At 39.4% G+C, this 24,701-nt stretch overlaps 1 protein-coding gene and 1 long non-coding RNA gene across 2 annotated transcripts in view; one reads left to right on the top strand and one right to left on the bottom strand.

Annotated features, from left to right (window-relative positions):
- Positions 1–24,701, top strand: part of LRMDA (leucine rich melanocyte differentiation associated) — a 1,127,800-nt gene that overhangs the window by 987,696 nt on the left and 115,403 nt on the right. The window lies entirely within an intron of this gene.
- LOC129048450 (uncharacterized) lies at positions 10,495–13,616 on the bottom strand. Its single transcript, XR_010141414.1, has 3 exons — positions 13,399–13,616; positions 11,965–12,141; positions 10,495–10,980 (listed from the first exon to the last, which is right to left on the bottom strand). It is a non-coding gene; the product is annotated as an uncharacterized LOC129048450 (long non-coding RNA).

The following is a 24,701-nucleotide window of genomic DNA, read 5'->3' as shown; positions in this document are numbered from 1 at the left end:
GATGAGTAGATTGCAAAAATTTTCTCCCATTCTGTAGGTTGCCTCTTCACTCTGATGGTAGTTTGTTTTGCTGTGCAGAAGCTCTTTCATTTAATTAGATCCCATTTGTCAATTTTGGCTTTTGTTGCCATTACTTTCGGTGTTTTAGACATGAAGTCCTTGCCCATGCCTATGTCCTGAATGGTATTGCTTAGGCTTTCTTCTAGGGTTTTTATGGTTTTAGATCTAACATTTAAGTCTTTAATCCATCTTGAATTAATTTTTGTATAAGGTGTAAGGAAGGGATCCAATTTCAGCTTTCTTCATATGGCTAGCCAGTTTTCCCAGAACCATTAGTTAAATAGGGAATCCTTTCCCCATTTCTTGTTTTTGTCAGGTTTCTCAAAGATCAGAGAGTTGTAGATGTGTGGTATTATTTCTGGGGGTCTGTTCTGTTCCATTGGTTTATGTCTCTGTTTTGGTACCAATACCATGCTGTTTTGGTTACTGTAGCCTTGAAGTATAGTTTGAAGTCAGGTAGCATGATGTCTCCAGCTTTGTTCTTTTGGCTTAGGATTGACTTGGCAATGCGCGCTCTTTTTTGGTTCCATATGAACTTTAAAGTAGTTTTTTCCAATTATGTGAAGAAAGTCATTGGTAGCTTGATGGGGATGGCATTGAATTTATAAATTACCTTGGGCAGTATGGCCATTTTCACGATATTGATTCTTCCTATCCATGAGCATGGAATATTCTTCCATTTGTTTGTATCCTCTTTTATTTTGTTGAGCAGTGGTTTGTAGTTCTCCTTGAAGAGGTCCTTCATGTCCCTTGTAAGTTGGATTCCTAGGTATTTTATTGTCTTTGACGCAATTGTGAATGGGAGTTCACTCATGATTTGGCTTTCTGTTTGTCTGTTACTGGTATATAAGAATGCTTGTGATTTTTGCACATTGATTTTGTATCCTGAGACTTTGCTGAAGTTGCTTATCAGCTTAAGGAGATTTTGGGCTGAGACGATGGGGTTTTCTACATATACAATCATGTCATCTGCAAACAGGGACAATTTAACTTCCTCTTTTCCTAATTGAACACCCTTTATTTATTTATCCTGCCTGATTGCCCTGGCCAGAACTTCCAACACTATGTTGAATAAGAGTGGTGAGAGAGGGCATCCCTGTCTTGTGCCAGTTTTCAAAGGGAATGCTTCCAGTTTTTGCCCATTCAGTATGATATTGGCTGTGGGTTTTTCATAAATAGCTCTTATTATTTTGAGATACGTCCCATCAATACCTAGTTTATTGAGAGTTTAGTAGGTAGGGCTGTTGAATTTTGTCAAAGGCCTTTTCTGCATCTATTGAGATAATCATGTGGTTTTTGTCTTTGGTTCTGTTTATATGCTGGATTATGTTTATTGATTTGCATATGTTGAACCAGCCTTGCATCCCAGCGATGAAGCCCACTTGATCATGCTGGATAAGCTTTTTGATGTGCTGCTGGATTTGGTTTGCCAGTATTTTATTGAGGATTTTTACATTGATGTTCATCAGGGATATTGGTCTAAAATTCTCTTTTTTTGTGTGTGTCTCTGCCAGGCTTTGGACAACCTTAATTTCTTATTACGCTCAGTACTTCTTGTGGCTGAGCCAAAACACTCATGCTACAAGACTAAATCAGTTTCTGGAGTTTAGAAGGCTTTAGTGCTTTCTTCTACTTTATTGAATTAGTTCTTCATTGAGAGAGAGAGAGCATATCTAGGAGGAGCCAGCCTGTGTTGGATTGTAGTGATATTTTGAAGTTTCCTTTACTTGTTTTTAAAAGCTCATAAACCCCTGCTGAAGTAGACTAGGTGTCCAGACCTTCATCCTTGATGCTGGCTCAGGCCCATCTGTGGAGATTGACATGGTTTTAACTTCATGATGAAGTTAATTTCATCTTTTAACTTTATGATGAAGTTAATTTCATCATTTAACTTCATGAGCCATAGACCCATCATAGATCCAACCACCCAGTTTTCCTTCCAGGCCCCACATTAACTGTGCCAAGACCAGAAAACACAGAGACTTGGCCTAGACTTTTTTCTTGGATACTCCTTTCTTGTGAGATTGCCACTGGAGCTCAGCGTCTTGGCCTCTCCCTGTGAGATACAGTGGGGGTGAATGAGGAGGGTAAACCGGCCGAGGATGCAAAAAAGAGAATGACTCACTAGCTGTGCATCTTAGCAAGGCATGGAGCTTCTAGCACGTGGCTACTGGCGAAAGCTCAAATAACTGGATATCTGAACAAAGAAACCATATTCAGGACCGCTAAATCCCAGCAACTTAAGGTTCTGCCAGGCAAAGCAAGAGAAAGAAAGGGGCAAAGATTTGAGAAGGGGTTAATTGAGGGTTAGGTAAAGAAGTTTTACTCTGTTATCATATTGACCAATTTGTATCCATTGCCTTTCTCCTTTGAGTCATTGTCATTTCAGTTGCTGGGAAGTGGACTGAAACCTTGATGTTAGATGAGGAAATAACCCTGCCAATTATACACACATGCACACACATACTCCCCACACTGGCATGCCACTGCCTTTTTCAAGATCGGAGGAATCCCTTAACTAGTTAAGGATTCCCCAAAGTAAAAATGTTGGGGAATTAACAAAAAAAAAGTTACTGCTGCCAAGCTAATGTTGCATTATTTTCTCAAAAACTCATGATGTCATGGACTTACCTCACCTTCAGTGCAGCCGTGCGAATAATGTGTACTGAGCTTTCTATCATGTACCATTATAATTAGCTCTGTCAGGTCTTAGCCCTGCAACCCTCATGCAGATAATATGATAATATGTCTTCATAACCAAGTGACCTTACATGCACAATATTTCTCCCCTTATGAAGATTGCATGTCAATAAAGTAATTGAGTCTCAGAGGCTGCAGCGAGGGAAGATTTAGATGATTGGACGTGGAGAGCAGTGATGTATGACGATTATTATTCCTCTTGTCAGGGAGGCGCGTACAAGCGAGGATGGCCAGAAGATGACAGGGATGACGGGTTGCGTTTCATTAAAAAAAATATTGCTGTTAATCACCACTCTATTCTTTTCAAAGTCACTGAGGGAAGAAACTCTTTTTTCATTGTAGCTACAATGAACATCCCCAAATGGGAGCACATCGTAAGATTTTTAGCCTCAGCCCCCTTTCATGGTGTCTTTCTTCTGTTGCAAAGAGGCTAAATTAAGATTTTAATTAATAGATCAGCCATGGGGGCCTGGGCAGGGGCCACCCAGCTTCCCTGCTGGTAGGGCTCCTTCGGTTTCCAAATGCAGAAAAGGCGCCTGCCGAGATGGAATTGCACTTCCTCTCCTCTCTGCGTTGAGAGAAGTGTGCTGGTGAGCTCTATAAAAAGAAAGCAAATGTGAGAGAACCAGATCCGAGACAACTATTTTTACTTGAATTAATCTGTTTGGACAGTTTTAACACTTGGAACATTTATATTTCCATACTTTATAAAAGCAAACATGCTGTTTCTCTAGCTGTAAATTTATCTTATGATATCATAACAGCTGGAAACTTGTAGCCTGGTAGGGTTTTGTTTCATATTTAAACAGCTTGAGAAATATGTCGGAAACAAGGTATATTTTCCCCCATCTCTGTGTGTTTTCTCCTCTCGTATTAGGCTACCCTAGGAGTGTTGGCAGTATCATTCAGAAGATACTGAGGCTCCAGGATTTTTATTAGCCTGGCATTGTTAATTGCTGCTCCCTTGCAGACCTCTTCCTATAAATGCTGAGAACACACTGGAGCCCCTTCCAGGGGAGTTCAAGAATCTTTTCAAGGGGAAAGAAAGCTAACAGTAAAAGCATCTTTTGTTGGCAGAGGGGATTCTGAAGTCTTTAAATCTTCGTTCATAAGTAATTGACTAAGATCTAACAGCCTTGAAGGAAAGGAGCTGATGGTATCACTTTTTAGTCATAGTATTAGCCTTATAATTTATGGTACAAAATTAGCCACTGCATCCTCTCATTATGGGTGCTGAGTGATTTCTCCAGGCAGGCAGGAGGGAATTGAGAGCTGGATTTTTGTCTCCTGGAGCTCTACTGTTTCCTCCTAGGGATCCACAGTGAGTGTTTTTAGGGATAGAAATATTGTTTTCCTTCCATTTTCTCTGCTCTGTAAAAGAAAATATCAAATGTAAGTAAATAAATAACCTAAGGGAGCTAGAATGTCCAGAGGAAATGTTAACCCAAGGGTGATCCAAGGGTGGCAGTATAGAATATAGAGTTTCAGATAGGGTCTGTGAGTGATTTCAACCTCCTAATTGTCCCACAACCCCCTCCCCTGCCTCCACAAATTCAAGGCCAAAGCTTTCTGATTATTTTTTCCATTGAATAGTATCTGGAGTAGAGATTATATCCATTTCTCCATCTGGATAGTTTTTTCCTAATGAATTAAAAACCACCTAATAGACTTCAGGGGCACTGGGAAGACTGATGATTTCAAGAGTTCATAATCCTTATTCTATGCTGATATTGAAATTTTACAAGTGGAGCTTTATCTCTACAGTTCGAGGCTTTGGTTTCTGGTGAAAAATTCGTCTCTCCCTGGGAGGAAGAAGCAGATTAACCTATTATCAGTTATTTACATCTGGGTGGAAAAAAAAGATCTAAATATTTTCTGAATACTTTAAGTAGAGAACAAGCAAGATAATAACCAGGTACCTTGGGGAGTGAATGTACGTGTTTGAGGCGGGCTGATGCAGAGAGGAGCATGGATGCAAACGAGCCCATAACTAGGAGCTTTTTGCTGTTGAAAAGCAACTTTGCTGACTGCACAGTTTGTGTGAGCCCTACTACAGCTCAGTTCTCTCCTCGCGTCAGCCTGCTTCCCTGGGTGATGACAGTGTTAAAAGCACAGACTTCAGAGTTAGACTGCATAAGTTCAAATCACTGCTCTACTACTTGCAAACTCTGGGGCTTGAGAAAGTCACTAGTCTTCTGTATGTAGCTCAGTTTTCTCATTTTTAAAAGTGACAATAATGGTGCCTTGCTCTAGGGCAGTTATAAATGTAACATCCTCATAATAAGCAATAATAAGAGTATAATCAGTGCTACCTGTTGTTATTATCCGAGTGGATGATAACTTAGACCTATGCTGGATTCATTGTCATTGGTGATGGTGGTGGTGCTGTGGATGATAAAGAGATGATAGATCCTGATATGGTTTGGTTGTGTCCCCACCTAATTCTCAACTTGAATTCCCACATGTTGTGGGAGGAACCTGGTGGGAGGTAATTGAATAATGGGGGTGGTCTCCCGTGCTGTTCACATGATGGTGAATAAGTTTCACAAGATTTGATGGCTTTAAAAATGGGAGTTTCCCTGTATAAGCTCCCTTCTCTTGTCTGCTGCCATGTGAGACATGCCTTTCACCTTCTGCCATGATTGTGAGGCCTCCCCAGCCAGGTGAAACTGTAAGTCCAATAAACCTCTTTATTTTGTAAATTGTCCAGACTCAGATACGTCTTTATCAGCAGTGTGAAAATGGACTAATACAGATCCTAAATATAGCAAGTGTACTGGTGCTTAATTTCCTTTTGTGAAACTTGAGTCCCGGCTGATTATCTCCAAACTTTCCCTTGACTTCTTTCCCTGTATTTTAGTTCGAGTGTGTATAAAAATGAAAGCTGAACTTTCTGAAATGTCGTGGGTGTGGGCCTGGGGACGCTGCTGGTGTGGTGCTCCTTCACTGGCTCTGTCTTGCCATAGATCTCCACAGAGCCCTGAGCTGTAGGGCTGTTGATGACAAAAAGAGAACATAAAATGCTAGAGGAAAGATCATTCTAACACAATGCAAATCCCCAAACCTTCCCTACAATTTCTCTGTCTCCCATGCCTCACCCAAAGCAACATTTGGCCTAGAAGGGAACTTTGAGGTGATCTGGCCCCATGCCTTTCACACTGAGCTATGCGGAATTCTAGCATTCCAATGAGACTTGTCAGAGGTGCAGGGGGAACAAATGGTGACCCATCAGGGTGGAGCTAACAGGGTTCCCAAAACTGGCTTCCAACTCCATTTTTATCTATTCAATACACTGGAGTCTAAAGGAAAATATCATTTAATGAAAAAATTTTATTGTTTAATGTAACAACAGAAGGTTCAAGCATCAGTGATCTAGTCCATCTTGTTCATTTTACAGATGAGGTGCAGAATAGGCTTATCACTGGCTCATGTCACTGCTAGTTAGTCATGGACCCTAGCCTTGAAATTGCTCTTTGGAAACCCCACTGTTTCCAGTATTGTGTCTGCATAGTGGCTTCCACGGGCTGAGGGCTCACCTCATTGCACCCTCCCCACATGCCCTAGCTGGTCTCTTGAATGCCTATAGCACTAGCATGTGGTGGCCATGCGTGTCACCGGTGCCACCACCCTAATGGCAGCTGTGATTATCAGCACAGAGACCCAGGAAGAAGGACAGAATGGACTGCTGGAGGATGAATTGGGAGGGGAGGGAATGGGCAGAAGTGGAGCCACATTGAACTCAGAAGTGTAAGTGAAGAACCCACTATAATGTTGCATGGGACCTTGTTCAGCAAAGGAAGATTGCTGTCTCCCAGTCCAGTGCAGCTGAATTAAGTGATCTGGCCGGGGTGGCAGTGGGGCCTGTGTTCCTTCTCACAGGTATCTGTGTTGATGGGCACCCCTGCCTGGAGCCGCCAGTGCAGCTGTTTGTATCTCTTATTCTTTTATTTCCATCCTTTCTCCCTGTTTTCTGTCACTGTGTCATGTCAAATCATTGTCAGGTGGCAGACACCACACCCCCCAAGTACAAAGGTATCAGGTTTCAGGACACAGGCTGAAATGAATATAATAATGGGAGCCAGAACGAGGCACAGACCACTTAGCAGGCAAGGAAACAGCTAATAAGTGTTGTTAGTGGTTTCCATGGGGAGGACCTGGCGTGCCTTTCTTGGACAGGCAGGTGGAGCACGGCATGTCCTGGGGTCCAGCTGCAGACAGGCTTGTGCGATTAGTATTGATGCCTGTCACTTTGTGGCTGCCAAGCTGTTGATTCTGTGAAAGACCAAAGACTCCGGTTATCTGGTAATCAACATTGCTCTCAGGAACGCACTGGGGAAACAGAAATAGGCTTTCCTGAGTATTGACTGAAGCCATGGATCATGTTGCTGGTTTGTGTTTTCCTCTAGCCCCAGCCCTGAGATTGCTCCAGCCTGTTCTTCACCTGCAGCGCCAGGTAGCCATTCTCATTTGTCATGGGATCAAATTCTCACCCTCTTAGAGTGAGCCCATCCAAATGCCCTGACCCAGCTGAACACTGATGTAACCAGAGTGACTTGGGTGACAGCATAGGAAATAAGAATGCATTTGCATGTCAAGGTGGAAATTCAGTCCCTCGCCTTTGACAAATTCCCAAATCCAAATGCATGGTTGACGCTTAGGCTTATTATTATCCCACTCCACCTCACCTTTGCTTTTTTTAAGGCTCTTTAAAAATAGAAACATTAAAATCCAAAAGGATTAGTAACAGAAGAATAAAAAGTATAATTCGTTTTCTCTCCTAATTCATTTTCTTGGTAACTGTTGCCTTCTCATATCCTTTTCTCTCTTTCTTTCTTTTTTGCATTCAAGAACTTTAATATCTTATTTTTCCAAAGCATCAATGTCCTGATTATAGTGAACCTTGAACAGACATCTCCTCCTGCCCATGGAAAATGAGTTCTGACTTTTCTTGGGTTTTGTTAAGTTTTAATCTTTCTCTTTCTCTCTCTAACTCTTATTCACTCCTCTCTCTCTTTAATTTTCTTCCTTTCTCTCCCCTCCTATCTCTTCACTCCCTCTTTCTCCCCGCTTTTTCTCCTACTCCCTTTCCCAAAGCTAAAAAATGCTGAAACATGATTGCTTCTTTCTTTCTTATGTGAGGAGCAATGGGAACTGAGGTTACACAGAATATGTCACAAACTGCATATCACCACTTAGCTAACCCATAAATCCACCCGCTTACCTACCCACCCATCAGTTCATCCATCCATGAGTACCTTAGGCCATTCACTCATCCGTCTGTCCATCCATCCATTCATCCATCCATCCAATAAGTGCCACTGAGCATTTAACATTGGCCAGGCTCTGGCAAGATGCTCAGGATACAACAATAAATGAGCTTTCCATCTTCAAAGAGCTCACCATCTAGAAAAATAAAACCAGTGCTGGATGGTAAGTGATCTGTGATAAATGGTATGGATATATGTGTGTGTGTGTGAATGTATATACCTACCTGTACACGCACACACTGCCACCCAGCCGTTAAGTGTCTGCTTGGCTTTTGAGTTGCATTCATTTATAGATTAATCAAACAACTCTTCATTAATGCCAGTAGCCAGGCACTGTGTTAGGAGTTGGGTTTACAGAGGTAATTAAGATATAGACCCTTCTTAGTCTTAAGTTTCTCATGAAACACAGCCTGGATTATCCTTCCCTCCCACCCCACCATGTTTCTGCCCCATAAGCTAGACCATTCTCTGGTAATCTACTTAGTTTTTTAGATTAACTAAGAATAATCTATATGACATAGTCCTTCCCAGTACTTAAGGAAGGGAAAGTATCATTGAATATATCACTTGCAAAGGAGCTTAGAGATTATCGGCCCAAGCACATCTCTTTGTGAATGAGAACACTGAGGCTCTGGAGGAGATGAAGTGACTTCTCCAGGCCACACAGGAAGGCATTGGCAGAAGTATAACTTGGCCTTGCCAAGATGTGGGCTTTCAGTCCTTCCCAATGTTCTCACCCTAAGTTTCTCTTTCATGAGGCCCCAGAAGCTGCTTAGATTCACTCAGGCCACTAGAGGCTGATGCAGTCATCTGAGGCCATGGCATGTTACCTCTCAGAGCAGAAGGGAAAGGCTTCCCTCTGGGGAGGGGACTGAGAAGGCCACCCATGACTCTGAATCAAGAGTGGTTTTACAAGTCAAGCACTTTTTCTTCTTGCTCTTCAGAGAGGCTAAAACAAGAAATAACCAGAAGGAGACATAATGTCCAGGTCAGCAACTGATTACATTTTTGATGTTACACTGCCTTCTGGGTTGGGAGAAGTTGAAAGACTTCATAGAATCACCCCCACTCATCTTGTCCTTGGTGAATACTTTTCACACAAATGTCCCAAGTGCCATGCTCGTAGAGGGGTTGGTGCTTGGGTCATCAGTACCTTAGGCCACAGCAGTTCTCAGAAGACATTATCCAGAAGCAAAAAGCCATTATCTAGAAGCAAAGTTCAGGAATGAAGATTCGGTCTCTCATAGGTCCTGCTAACACTTGTCTTTCTGGCAAAGGATAATGATAAAAAGACCGAACAGATGACAAAAAGAAAGCCTACATTCCAGATGGATTGTGAAGCTTAGGGAGAAACTGGGCTGAAGCAAAATGCTTTAACTTTTGGGATATTGGTTATTTCCCCAGTTTTTACTTTAAATCTGTTGCTGGAGAAATAAACAGACACACTAGGCTTTAGTTATATGAAAACATGATATCGTTTCTGTATTCTGAGAGGTGCCAGAGATGGCTTGAGAGCCCAGCTCTGTGGTGATGGGCCTTGGAACCATGTCTCTGTTATTCTCATGTGAGAAGCAGGTGAGTAGAGGTTGGTGGTAGAGTTAGTGAAATAGAGATTGGCTCCCACTTCCCACAGTGCTCAAGGACAAATGTGGAGTACATTAATAAATGCAGAGTCATTAATGCTTTCTGTGAGTGAAAAATAAGTGTGTGAAGAAAAGACTCCATTGTCATTGGGCTGTAAATGGTGAAAGGGTGGAAAATGAAACCAGGCTTGTGTTGCCCTCCTAGGATGGCTGTGATGACCTAGGCCACTTGGGGTTCCACATGAGCCCTGCGGAATGTGGGCTGGGCCACCTGCAGGTCAGGCTCTTCATGCTGTTGCCCTTGTCTTCTCTACGGGTTTCAAAGTGAACCCTTGTGCAGGGAGGTGTGGCACTCCCTATGCCTTTGCTTCTCAAGCTGCTGAGTGACAGTGACAAGATGCTGGCTTTGGAGCAGGCACTACAGGTTCCTATGTGTAGAGCATTGGTGCTCAGGGAAGGGAAATCCACCCCTGTGCTCTTCACACCCAGACAGACGCTCACAGTTTCCAGGGATATATAGGGACATTTCTAAATCTGTCTTGGACGTCCATTCACTTTATCTTTAGCCATGGAATGCTGACAAATATTCAATATGGTTGAGTGACCTTCTATAGGTCAGAGCAGGCTGCGTTCTGATTGAGTTTAGAAAACTCATAACTCTGGCCAAGCCTTCAATTTGTCAGGTGGATGGGGCTTTGTTAGGGCAGACTGCAGCCAGAGCCAGTGGCACCTACCTTCCTTCTCCCTCCACCTACCTGAGCTGCCAGTCCCTTCCCACTCCTCAAACAGGACTTCTCTGGTTTGTGAACACATTTTCTCCTCTTGGTGTGCAGAGCTTTTGGTTCCAGCCCTGTCAGATAGTGATGGCACAGACCCAGTGGTCTTTTAATCATAGCAATGGGCTCATTGCTTTGAACTTGCATAGTCTAAAAAAATAAATAAATAAAACAGGACCAGCAAGAACAACTGGAAGAAATAGAAGGAACTTGAGTTTAAAAAGTTGGACACAGCGATAGATCCAGGCTCAGCTGGTCTCATTCCTCTGCCTGAACAGCTTAGCAGACCAGATAACAAAGAATCCTTTTGCAGCTATTTTTCTTCAAGTTAGAGAATTTTAGAGCCACAAAGGAAACTGGAGATTATCTTTACAGTTGAAGAATCTGATGTCCAAAGAAATTTTCCAAGGTTAAAGAGATATTTGTTGCCAGAGCCAAGATAAGAGCACATCTTCTTCCAACATCTTAATTTTATTGTTTGTTTTGTTTGTTTTCCTTTCAGTTAGCCCCCTAGGAAATGTTTATTGAGGACCTACTGTGCTCAAAGTTCTGGGCAGGCTTCTCTGGGTAAATCCTGAATTCAGGTGTGTACATCTGGTGAGGAAAACAGTAAACAAGAGTAAAATAAGACAGGCAGGCAAGAGAAGACAATGCCCAGAATCCAGTGACATTCACACCAAGGCTTAAAGTACAACAGAAAATGTGACAGCAGAGGAACCAGGAAAACCTTTCCAGAAGGAGCCCTGGGAAGAGCAGAATGGGTGCATTTGCCACCTCTCCTCACCTACTTTGGGATGCTCATTTGATTGAATTTGTAACAAACAAGGCCCTTGGATCAGTCCTGCTTCTTCCACCAACCTAAGGGTTGGTGGTCATTGCTAAAGCTTCCTCTGAGCCAGTCCTCCGCCAAGTGGCTTTACCTGCTTATTTTATTTGGTCCTCATAACAACCATAAGGTAGGTTGTATCACTGATTTTCAGATGAGGAAACTGAAGAGCAGGGAAGCTAGTGACTTATCGCAAGTCATTCACCTAGTCAGCGGCAACTCTGTTATTGATGGGGCTTCATTTCCCCTTAGTGTGAAACAGAGGTGTCCTTGAGATCACATGTGCCCAAAGACATTATCAAAACACAGATGTGTGGTGATGCAGGAGGCCTGAGAACCCTTGGCATCTGTGCTTTTCACATGTAGAAGGAAGAATCTCATTGCTTGGACTGAGGGGATATAAGCAGCGGGTCAGGGCCCAGCATCACACTGAATAGAGCTCCAGAAGGCTCAGAGGACCCTTGTCAGAGGCTCTCTGTGTGTTTTATGGTTCGTTGAGCTTTATGACCCCAAAGAATCCATTATTTGTTTTCTTTATAGCAGGCCTCAAACACTGGGCTTTGCTTATTCTTTAAACTTACAATGCTCATTGCATGACAGAATTATTTTTCATTTCTCTCTTTCTTTCAGAGCCTTGGAATCCCATTAGGAAATTTCTAGTACAAGCATTTGGGGGAGATACTAGTACTCAGGTTGGGCATCTGGGAGAGATAGACAAGCTCTTATTACAGCATGGAGGATGGGGAGATTACCTGGCCAAGTATCATTTCAGGTTGTGGCAGAAAGAGATTAGCTCCAATTTATCGCCGCTCACATTTTCCTCTTTTCCCCCATTTTCTGAGTGTCATGGAAATGATATTTGTGAATCCCAGGGGCCTCTCACAGTGGTGTCAGTTTAGAGATCTTCCCAGATACATCTAAATGTGGACCTAAAATGTAATGGGAAGAAATTGAAAAAATATCTGTTTCTTGATTCTTTATTATTGTGGAGTTAAGAAAGCTATTTCTCATGCTGTTTCATAAATTTGAATCCAAATGTATATGTTAATGTGTATTCAGATGGCTTTTGGATGATTCAAACATGCAGACTTTTTTAAATAAAGTTTGCCAAATTTCTGGCAATTTAGAGATATATGTTTAGACAATGTATATGTGCATACCTGCCATATGTACATACACTGTGTTGTCAAAATTGAGCCTAAGTGAACTATGATGAAAATTTAAAATAAGTAAGCTTATGATGAATACTTAGTAGTTGAACTCAGTATTTGATTTGTAAAATATAAACATGAGTGAAATTAATTTTTGGCTGCTTACTCCATTAATATTTTACCTAAATTAAATTTGAATCTAACAAAGACAAACATACACATTTCTCTCCAGGTCTATTATTATCTCTGTGACACAAAAGCACAGAGGGAGATTTCAGACTCTAAAAGAAATGCAGTAGCAAGCCCCAAAGAGAATTTTTTTAAATTTTGGGGAAGGTTTTATGAGGCAGGAATGCTCAAAGACATATCTGTGACATTTAAATGTCTATCATCAGCTTGTTTCCTAATATTGCCGTTAGTTTTGCTAATTAGGGCCAATTACTTAATGTTTGCCTGGGTTGTGGTTGGGTTGAGGGTGCATGGTTCATGCACAATCTGTTCTTCTGATTCAAAAACACCATTCTCTCCTTGCACTGCTCGATCCTTAGCAGGGAGAAGGCCCAGTTAGAAGATATGCCTAAACTAACACAAAGGAAAGGTGTTGTCTCTGAAGTTTAGAAAGAATTCAGTGAGCTCCTAACCTCACTCAAGTGAGTGTGAACCACAGGACCAAGCTGGCTGAGCGATCTCAGGATTAGACAAGAAGGTCAGGAGTGCTCCTTGATCCTCACTGCTGGCTGCAGGCTCTCAAAGTGCCACTGCGCCTGCACCCAGTGCTTCTGAAAGGAGCCAGCAGGGATGGATGGTAACAGTGGTAGTCCCCTGTGCTGAATGCAGGCGTATGGGTGGGGGAGTATCTTTTGGGGTTTCCCTCTAAATAGTGTCATATCTGAAATCTCAGAAACAGAAGAACAGCTAGCATCATGTCTTCTGAACCAATGCTGGTCAGAAAGGTTCTTTATGGCAGAGTTTTCGAACTGTAGGGTATAGAACGACCCCTTGGGGAAGTCTTTAAAAATCTTACCCATCACTCACCAGAACTTCTGATTCCCAAGGTTGGGAGTAAAGTGTAGGAGTTCACCTCACTCTTGGTGGCATCTCATGAGCTACATTCCTCAAGCTTAAGTAACTGACACTGTAAATAGATCGTTAAGTTAAAGATACAAGAGCGATTAAGAATCCAGTATAATCTGTAAGTCAGTGATACCAAGCGTATGGGAGGCAATGAGGGCAAAGAGAGTGGTGCAGTCTGGGAAGGCCTCTGGAAAGGTTTGGAACTTGAGCAAAGCTCATTGGCCATGTAAGATTTAGATAATATCAGCCAATAGTGAATGGGATGAGTCCTATCATTTGTGGACAAATTGACTAAACAATCACAATGCACATAACTTCAAATGGCCAAATAAATAATCTTCATAGTCATGGTTCAGGGTGGGTAAAATATTGAGGGTATTACTTCTCACCCCAAAGTGGCCTCCATTTCCCTAATACCCCATCTAGACCTGAAATAAGGTCAGCCCTCTTTTAGTTTTGCTAAGTTCAGTAAAACTGTCTGTAACTAGCTTTGCAACTGATCTTGGACAAGGCAATTAACTTCACTTAGTCTGATTTCCCTCGTTTGTATAATGGGAGGGTTGTGGTGGATGATTTCAGATCCCTTTCGCTCTAGCATTCCATTTGACCCAGTTAAATGCTTCACATTATTACATGACTGGAAATAGGCCAGGTCAAATGATGCCCCTTCAAGCAGAACCATCAGATCTGGCTGTACACGGTAAAGATGGATATTAGACTGCTCGACTTATCATCATTAGTCCCGTAGTCTCATAATGGGAATGCACTGTAGTTCATATCTGTCATAGTTAGTATTTGGAAGTCTCAAAGCTGGTGAGATTATTCACATATTTATTCCTGTGTACTGCATATGCCACCCCACATCTCCCCTTCATCATGTGTCTATGACAATATATTGAACAGAAAATCTCCATCAGCTGACTCTGACAGAGTGTATTATTTACAGTGGTGTCAAAATGTGCTGCTTATAATTGACTGGGCTCATAATAAACCAACCTAAGAATCTTTTCTTCTCATATTCCTTCCTACTGGTAAATCTTCCGCTTGCATTCCTTCCTTCCATCAACACCTTCTTCATTATTTACAGAGGAGGGAACACACACCAGATGGTGCATGAGTGATATTGTAGGGTGACTCTTTCATCTTGGGAAGGCCTCTCTCTCTTCTCTCTCTTTCTCTCTGACTTAAGATTTTGCTGTGGTAATTAAGGGTGAGAGAAATCAAGTCAATTGGACTTCGTTTCTAAAGCAAACAGAATACACTTCTCCATTTCTCTCAGCTTCAGGAGACAATGTGGGGTGACACTAATAGTTGCATGGGCAATTTCATTTTTTATCCTCATGTTTTCACTTACTATCTGTGAAACCTCGAGAAAATTACTGACCTTCTATGTGCCACGGTTGTGTCATCTGTAAAATGGGGATACTGATAGTATCTAACTCATAGGAATGTTGGGACTGTTAAACAAGTAATGCATATAAAGGGCTAAACCCAGACTAAGAACAACAACAAATATGCCTAGGCCAAGGCACACATAAAGTACTGTCTTTCATGTTCCCCATTCATCAATAGAGAGCCCCCTAAAATGTTCCTGTACCAGAATGTGTTTGGAATTGCACAGGGGGAGTGGCAGCCTTTCCAGCCCCCATCCAGCAGGATGTGGATGTGCGAGGCTCTGCCCCTGACTCCTCTCCCAGCTGTGTACCTCCTCTTGTTCTTCTTTCAAAGACTCATTACACTTGGCATACACATGAGATTCTTACCTAGCCTGAGGAAGATTTCCAATTTTTATTTTGTGGCTCCAATAATCATAGGTATTAAGTATGACTGCCTCTCCTAGGCTAACCTGCAAAAGCCAGAGGCTGGGTTTCTGTGGCACCGTGCTCACTGAAGCAGTATTTTTCCTAGTCATAGCAGCCACCTCCCATCTGCCACCTAGTCTCTCTGCCTGGAATGTCCAGAAACACTTTGTTTTATTATTCCCACATTTAAATGGACAAAGTTTGCTCATAGAAAGTACTAATTTTGATAAGCATTTCTTTTTAATTTAATTGCTCTGATGAAAACCCTCATAATCATGTAATTCTTAAAGATTAGTGTAAGGTTATTGCCCTGAAAATATGTCTAGTTTGGCACACAGGGTAAATACGTGATTATTGCTACCCCTTGGTTTTACGCAAGAAAATTATCATTATCCATCAAAGCAAAAATGTTTAGTAGAATGAAGTAACTGACGGAAAAAATGCCTGAACATGGGGTCCTGTGACTGAGATTGATGGAACACTTATCATGTGGCTTTAATCCCAGGCATTTACATATTTTCTCACAACCTTGCTTCCCCTCTCAGAGGTTTAGGTTCTTAGCTTAAAACGAGAAGGTAAAACTAAATCACAGGCCAGATGTGGTGGCTTACACCTATAATCCTAGCACTTTGGGAGGCTTAGGTGGAAGACTGCTTGAGCCCAGGAGTTCGAGACCAGCCTAGGCACATAGTGAGACCCTGTCTCTACAAATAAAATATAAAAAATTATCTGGGTGTGGTGACATGTGCCTGTGGTCCCAGCTACTCAGGAGGCTGGGGTTAGAAGATTGCTTGAGTGGGGAGGTGAAGGCTGCAGTGAGCTGTGATCACACCACTGCACTGGGTGGAGTCACAGAGTGAGATCCTATCTCAAAAACCCCCATAAAAACCAGTACCTAAATCGTATGTATAGTCAAGTATTTTATCTTAAAAATCAGTTGATTTCTCTTTTTAGGGGTGCATAGAAATATTTATTTGCTGAGCTTCTGCAACAAGTCTTACATAATGAATAAACTCTGGTGTTCAGTTGTCTTCTAATATAGAACATTTTAATTTCTAAGGGATGATGCAATCATTCTTCCATTTGTGTGATTTCTTTTCTTTATTTGAATGGACATAAGTGAAGATTTACTCCATCCAGGTCTCAAAAAATTGTTCAATTTTACGGTATGCAAAAATGTAATAGTGGACTAATCTTATTTAACTGATGAGGAAACTGAGGCAAAAACATGGCCAAGGATGAATTAGCTATGGAGTCAGGAATAGGATTGGGGTGCCTTCATTCCTAGTACAGTGTTTCTTCACCTAGAATCATGAAAGCCATAAGGTACCTGGTACCTGAACTTAGATCAAACAGCTTTAAGACAAACAGATGTGTACAGTTTCAAATGCAAAACCCAACATGCACATATTTGTTTGGTTTAAGGGGGCTTTCTATTTTGCATTCTCTTGCAAATGCTGTTTTCCAAAATGCTTACAGTTCAAGTTGGGTAATAGCCATCCTTCCATTGACCGATCATCTACTACCTGCTCTTGACTCTGGCATCACATCTTTGAGATAATCCGAGCTAGAGTTTGGCTGTCATCTAGAATTCACAGTTTTAGTTTAGCACTTTGCTGACTAGTACTTTGCTGATTAGATAATAGTAGTTAGCTTTCTGAGACTCTGGGATGGCAAGCACATGGGCCATGATATTTATAGTAGCTAGTGTTATATTGAGAAAAACTAAGGGGTCTCACCAGATGAAACCATCTTTAATATCACTTTGCTAGCTATCAGTACAGCATAGTGTAGAGTTTAAAGTGCTTTATCCACATTTATGTTTCAACCACAGCCTTGTTCCCTCTAGACATGGTAGGTGAGATTTTTCATATGCCTATCACCACCAGCTATAGATTTGTAATTTACCATGGGTTGTAAGGTTATATTTTGGCATTTCAGAAGCTGTCCTCACTGGATGCCAGAATATTTGAAATCTTTTGGAATAAACAAGTAATTGGTTCTGTGAGAGCTTATGAATTCAAATTAACTTAATATTACCCTTTTGGGTTTATATTGGTTTCTTCTCCTGGTTTTTATTTTATTAAGCACCTTTCTAAGTCCTGGTAAGGTTGGGTGTATGGACAAGGAAACCTTCTACTTGGATGAAAGAAAGCCCCATGGAAGGCTGAGTGGATGAGTGCCGACTCACCTTGGTATTTAACTTGACTACAGAATGGATAGGTCTTCGCTTCTCAGGCCTCTGCTTCCCATTCCACAAAACCAAAGCTTTGTTCAGCTATTCCCTGGGTGGGGTGTTTGCCTTTCCTCTGAGAAAATATGCTGGCATTATAGAAAAGGAGTTGAGGGGTGCGGTTTTCCTCTGGCATAGATCACTTTCATCTAATCTGAACCTCATAGAAAGCCTCTGCTGATTCAGAGGACAATGACTTTGACCTATTTATTTCAAGGCCTCGCCCAGGCTCAGCCCAGCAAAGGAGTACACAGTGCTTGCTCAGAACACAGCTGAAAGAGGAGGTGTTGTTCAATGGGGATCACAAAAGCTATGGTAGAAGTGAGTAATGAGAGCTGGGCTTGAGCCCTGGTCTGAGTTCAGTGTGGATGTTTAAAGGCGACCATTCTCAAGAGGCAAGAGTATTCGATACTGGGTTCAAATCTCAATTTTGTTTTAAAAGTGCATCAGTAACTTGTAGCTCATTTGATGGCCTGCAGCCCAGCTTGTTTAGAAATCCCTTCTATTCTCTCTGGTACTCCAAGTCCCAAAGAATCTGTTCTGATGGGGTGGTTACACATCCAGCCAAGCACAGGCTTAGGTTGCTCTCAACTCAGAACTCACCCTATCACACGTTGAAGAATGCAAGAGCCTGTTAGAGACACTGGAACCCAAGATGGTGAATAATACTAATCAAAGGCCAAACTCTCTAAAATGCTTAGGCCAGGAAGAAGGACAATGGGGAAAAAAAGTTTAGATCAGTATGTATATGTGTGTGTTTATCTGTATGTGTACTATATGTGTGTGTATAGTGTATACATATGTGCATATATTTGCAATATGTAAAAATTATATCTGTAACTGTATTCATGTACATATATACATATATGTTCATGTGTATGCATATATGTATATCTATATCCATATGTATTTATATTCATATGTGTATGTAGGTATTCTCATTGTATATGCATGTATAGTGTGCCTATGAAGGACAAAGTGCTGTGCAAAGCACTATGGGGAATACTTGGTAGATTAAGACACAGGTCTTCTTCTCAAGGATCTAGAGGGCATGTAGTTATTAAAAGCCATTAACTATCCCAGGAATGCCTACCCTTCTCCATGATTTGGTAGCTGATACAGGATAATTTGCCCCTGGATTTTGTGAATAATAAAGAACAGAAGGCTGGTATCACAACAGTTGCTGTGGTCAGTTTCTCTCCTCTCTCCTGAAAGGCAGTAATCACATTTTCTAGTTGTATTGCCTGCCTTTAGAAAAGGTCTCTGCTGCTCTCCAACCAGCACAGTCCCTCTTTGCTTCAGGGTCTTGGCAAGAGCATGTTCTGATTTTGAAGCATTAACATTCTTCAGGGCTCTGACTCCCCTCAGAGGTCTGTTTGCTTCTGACCCTGCAGATGCAGGTCATCACGGATGTTTATTTGTCTGTTACCTAAACTCAGGACACATGCACAGCAGTAAATTCTTCATTCGCCAGAGTTAATCACAGCCATGCTATAGCTTATATCATTCCCACTGCCCATTGGGAAAGCCTTGAAAATATAGATGGGATTTGTTCTCCAGGAAATAAGTTCAACAAACCAGATTGGTGAGACTACACAGAGGGAGAGGTTTGAGTTGGAGTCCCTCCTTGGATAATATCTTATTCCATTCCTGCCAAGGATCAAATTTAAGACTTGCTGCATTCCAAAAAAATAGACTAGTGACAACTTGGAGTGGAGGGAAACAAGAAAAGGTTTTGTTTGTTTGCTTTTTTCATTAAACATTTTTAAAAATTAAAAAGTAATGGAGAAAAATGTAATGTTACTCATGTTTTCCCAACTCAACTGAATATGGAAAAGTGCTAACATTTTGTCATATGGACTTCAGATCATTTTTATTATTAAGAAATAAAATATTTAGAAATAATGGAAGTCCCTCACATTCCTCTCCCTAGTCCCAGCTTCCCCAAAGCAAATATTGTCATGCATTTCGTGTGTAGCTAGTCCTTTTATCCTTTTATTGTGTAGATCTGTATACAGCTATAGAGTGTACGGCATTGTTTTAGTGCTTTTAAAAATTATTATCATAGTGTTATACTATACCTTTTGACAATGTGTTTTTATTTTATCAACATTGCGTTTTTCAGAATTATCTGTGTTGAGGTATATACATTGTGTTCACTCATTTTAACTGCTGTACAGTACTCCATCATATAAATTTGATGCAGCTTATTTATTCATTCCTACACAGATGATCATTTCCAAATTTTTGCTATTGTGAGCAAAGCTGCAATGCACACCCATATACAGTCAACCCTCCATATCCATGGTTTTTCATCTGTGGATTAAACTGTGGATTGAAAATATTTGAAAAATAATTGTGTCTGTACTGAACATGAAACAGACTTATTTTCTGGTCATTATTCCCTAATATTGAGTTCTACAGATATCTTTTATGTCAAGATTGCTATCATGCTGCTTTTTCTTCTAAATTTAATTTTTTCTTAATATTTTGTAACCATGTTTATGTGTTTCTCATAAAGGTGTTTTATTAATCAAGTTAAGCTAGTAACTAGTACTTCCAAAATCTAGTAGGTTAACACAACAAAAATCTTGTACAAAGTGAGCTATGTAATTGTGTGATTCCTGCAGTCCACTTGGTGACTCACAGATCCAGGTTTTCATCTCAAGAAAAGGCAGGTTGGAGCTGCCACGTTGTGTGGAAAACTTACACCCACTTATGCTTTGGCTGGGAAGTGGCACATGTTAATTCCACTCAGAGCCCTTTGGGCAGACCTGCCTTGCAGTATTTCTAGGTGCAGAGTGGTCTTTATTTATTATGCTCAGCTGAGTCAGTGTGTGCCTTTAGTGTGAGAATTTAGAGTTTTCCTTAGTTATGGAAAAGTTCTCTATTGTTAGCTGTTTAAATTGCTTCTCAGTATTCCTGCTGTGGCCTAAATTCTGGAAATTGTGTTCAGTATATGTTTGAGACTCCATACTACTTGATTTCTTTCTTTCTTTTTTTTCTTTTTTTTTTTTTTTAACCTCGTTATGTCTCAGTGCTGCACTCAGAATTATTTCCTCACTACTGCCTTCCAGTTCACTAACGTTCTCTTTAACCATGGAAGCTCTTGCGTTAATTTCATCTATAGAGTTTGGAAATTTCAGTTGTATTATTTCTGTCTTCTAGTTTCTATATTGATTATTTTATTAGTCATTTTTCTCATTTTATATCTATTAGTTTACATAATGCTTTCTTCAAAAGGATATTATCTTTTACTTTAAGTATTTTTTAAGGTTTTTCAAAGACAATTATGAGCACTTTTTTCTGTAGTCAAATTTTCCTCTGATTGTTGAGTTCTGTGGATATCTTCTTGGTTCTGTTTTCCCGTATTGGTTTTGAATTTTAGGTTGCTTGCTCATCTAGAGTGAAAATTATCTTTAAAAATAAACCTTTAAATATCCATCATGTTTTGCAGATTTTCAGTAGTTACCATGTAGCTCCCTGAGAGTCTCAGGCCAGAAACAAGTTCTATGTTAGTGGACTAGGATTCCTGTCTCATAGTGGTATTGGGGATATTGTAGATCCAGTACTTAGCAGCTTGTCATGAAACTGGTCTGTGTGACTTGCTCTGTTCACTCCTGTCTCACGTGTACATGGTGATACAGTTCACAGCCTTAATTTTCCTCATTTTACCCATTCAGGTTGGAGACCCTACGAGTTTTATGCTGTGAGTCAGGCTTGTGGCCCTAATTCAGTGTTCAGTGACAGCCTTCTCTTTGCCTTTGTCTGTTTCTAACCTAGAGTTCAACAACCCCATGGTTCCAGCATTTTTTCCTTGATGTCTGTTTCAGTACTTTTCCAGTGTATAAGAGATATTCATCTTGTATTGGGTATAGATACAACTTTTAATTTTTGAAATTTCAGCTAGAATTGCTTTTTGTGGTGTAGCAAGGAAAAGGTATTGAATGTGTAAGTTTACAACGTTATCTTGACTAGGAATCTTTTACATTTATTTTAAAGAGTTTATTTTGATAGTAAAAGAATAGATGTTCATTAACATATTGAAAAGCATATAGAAAATATTTAAATAACCAAAAATATAACTGCATAAAATAATTACAGTTAACATGTCAGTGTGTTGTCATCTATATTTTGCTTTTCACTGAATAGAATTCACACTATATATTTAGTTTTATATCCTTCTCTTTTATACCAGCCATTATAGGGTGGATTTACCATGCCATAAAATAATCTTCAAAAGCAATTTTTTTAACAGCTCCTTAATGTCCCAACATATGGAGGTAGTATAAAAACATAAATCATCCAAATTTTTAATATCTCTCTTAGCATAAATTAACAAGTAATTACTTAGTAAAAGAGTATGAATATTTGTAAGGCACTTGATACATAATGAAACATTTTGATCCAAATACGCTATTTCCAATTTACATTCCAATGGTAGCGTAATCATTCTCTAGCCAGTACTAGGTATTTTCTCTCCAATTTTACCAGTTGGATAGATTAAAAGTGCTGTCTGTTGACATGTTAGTTCTCTGAAATATTCCGATATCTCTTTTGATATTATTTCTTAAATTCTAATTCTTTAGCTGTATTTTTTTCTAAATAAGACTCTAGATTCCTCTCCTTTTCTGGTTTTCCCAGAGAACCTGTTTTAATATTTTCCATTTTTCATGATTTTTCCTTACATGCATTTTTTGTTCTCTAGCCTTTTGTTGTGCAAGCACTCTTATTTTATGACTCTTTAGGCTGATTGTTTAATTAATTAATTTTAGTAATCTCCTGTCAATTCACAGGCTTACGTGCTTTGTTAATTTCTGAGTCAATATTCTGTAAGTCTTGATATGAATTTGCTTATTTTCATTTATTTCCAAAGTAGGTATAATTGATGTTTATTTACTTTGTGATCTAATGTTTATTGAGGAAATCCCCAGATTTATTTCATTTTTTAACTTAGATTTCTGACCTTATAGTTTTATTAAATCGAAGTTTGAGAATACAGTTTTTTTCTTTCAAGAACTTTATCAAATATACTAAATGAATTGACAAATTTTAAAATGCCTCAGGGGTATTTGAAAAGAACTTACATTTTCTTTTTGAAGGGTATAAGGAAATATATGTATATATATGAGTTTACGTACTTATTTATAATTATGTTATTCAAAGATTTCATTCCTTTTAATATTTGTTTAATCTGGCTGACAATTGTATAATATTTTTCAGCTCTTCATTTCTGGTAGTTTTTGCTAAATAGATTTTGGTGTTTGATGAATATATTATATGTGTCATAAGTTATATGTCCTTTATATCTTCATTACAGAGGATTCCTTTTCTCAGCACAAAATATTATCTTCTTTTCCTAGATATTGCTTTCTGCCTTATATGTTGTTGCTATCATTGTTTTTTGCAAGACTTTCTTGTATACTATTATTTCAATAAAACCATCTTTTACATTTTATTTAACTGTTTTTGGTGATCTGTATGTATTTGATTTTGTAACACCTATTAGGAAAACTTAAGGCATTTACATCTGTTGCTATAGCATATATTTGGGCTTAATTTTATAACTTTGTTTAATGCTTTCTTGCTTTTTCCTTTTTATTCTGGGTTTTGTCTGTTTTCATCTTATGTAGAGGTTTGGAAGATCAAAATATTTTCATTAATTGTACTAGTGATAATCCTTTTGTTTATAAACTATATACTAAATCCTATATTCCTCTGTCAAATTCAAGTACCAGTTTCTAATGAGAAATGTAAATTATCTGGACTTTTCCTGACTTTCTACTTCTCTGTATTTATCAGTGTTTATTCCTTTTACCTGGTGTTATGCTATCAACATTTTATGATAAAATCCTGATTTTTAAAAATATATAACCTTTCCAGACTTTGCATTTAATTTTGTGCACATGTTACAACAGTTCTTCATATGTTTTCCTAAAAAGTTAATTGATTTCAAAGTTACTTGCCATTTTCTTTATAGTTTAGCTATTGCAGTCTTGATTTCACAGTCTTGAGTTCTTGATTTCTCTTTTTCTTTATTAGTTGACAGACATTCATTTTTTGTGTGCTTTCTCAGGAAGAGAATAAAAATGATTGATGTTTTTATGACTTTAAGCTTAGTAAAATGTCTTCCTGCAACCTTTTTACATGAACAACTTGGACATAAATCTCTTAAGTTATAGACTTTTCCAGTCATTGCTCTGGACAAATCGTTTCATTGTCTTCTGACATTTATTTGATTTTGCAAAGAAGGGTGAGGCCAGTCTTATTTTTGCTACTTTAGAGATAAGCTTTCATTCCTCTTTTCATTTTTGTAGGATTTTAAATTTATCATTGAGATTTAAAACACAATAGGACTTCCCTAATAATTCTAGTCACTAAAAAATTTCATTTCATTTAGTTCTCACTAAGCCATTTTATTTAAAGCCTTATAAGCATATAAAACTTATAAAGTCTTTCTTTCTCTGGGGCAATTTCTATTTTATTAATTCTTTTGTGATATATTTTCTGTTCCTTCCTCAGTAACACTTCATCTGGATCTAAATTGTCCTCCATGTCTGTCATCTTCTCTTCTATATTTTTCCTCTCAATATTGAGAAATATTTTTTAAATCTTCTTCCACATTATTATTTTACATTGTTTCAGTTTTACTTCTGTTTATATTGCCTCAAATATGGACTTTCATTTTACCATTGGATTTTGGGTTTCCTTGGTTAATTTCTTAATTCATCCAGTGTCCTAATTATCTCTTCATTCATCTCAGAATAATTTTTCCTTTGACACTCTGATTCTCTTTTACAGAGTCTGTTTTACAGAGTTTTTGAGGATAGCAAACAGATGAGTTCTAAATCTTGCTTTTGTCTCATGTAAAAATAAAATTTCAAATATATCCTCCTCATCTGAGTCAACATGGAAGAGCTCCTATTCTAGATGCTATTGTTGTCTTTTTTTGTAGAATCCATAGTGGTAGATGTATACATATGTTTTTCTATGATCATTTTTGAATAGGGATTGTTGTACTCTAAGACCAACAAGCAGGTTCTGTGGTGTGTTCCTTGCTTCTGTGTCACTCTAATTTGGTAGGGTTCTACTCTTGAAGTTTGAAGTGATGTGCTTAATTTGGGATGTCTAGGAAGCATTCTTCTGTGTGTTTCTGATTTGCATTTTTTTTTTTTTTTGAGACAGAGTCTCGCTCTATCACCCAGGCTGGAGTGCAGTGGCGTGATCTC

The sequence above is a fragment of the Pongo abelii genome, chromosome 8 (genome assembly GCF_028885655.2).
Source record: "Pongo abelii isolate AG06213 chromosome 8, NHGRI_mPonAbe1-v2.0_pri, whole genome shotgun sequence".
NCBI classification, from domain to species: Eukaryota; Metazoa; Chordata; class Mammalia; order Primates; family Hominidae; genus Pongo; species Pongo abelii.
This window is presented reverse-complemented; position numbering and strand designations above follow the sequence as displayed.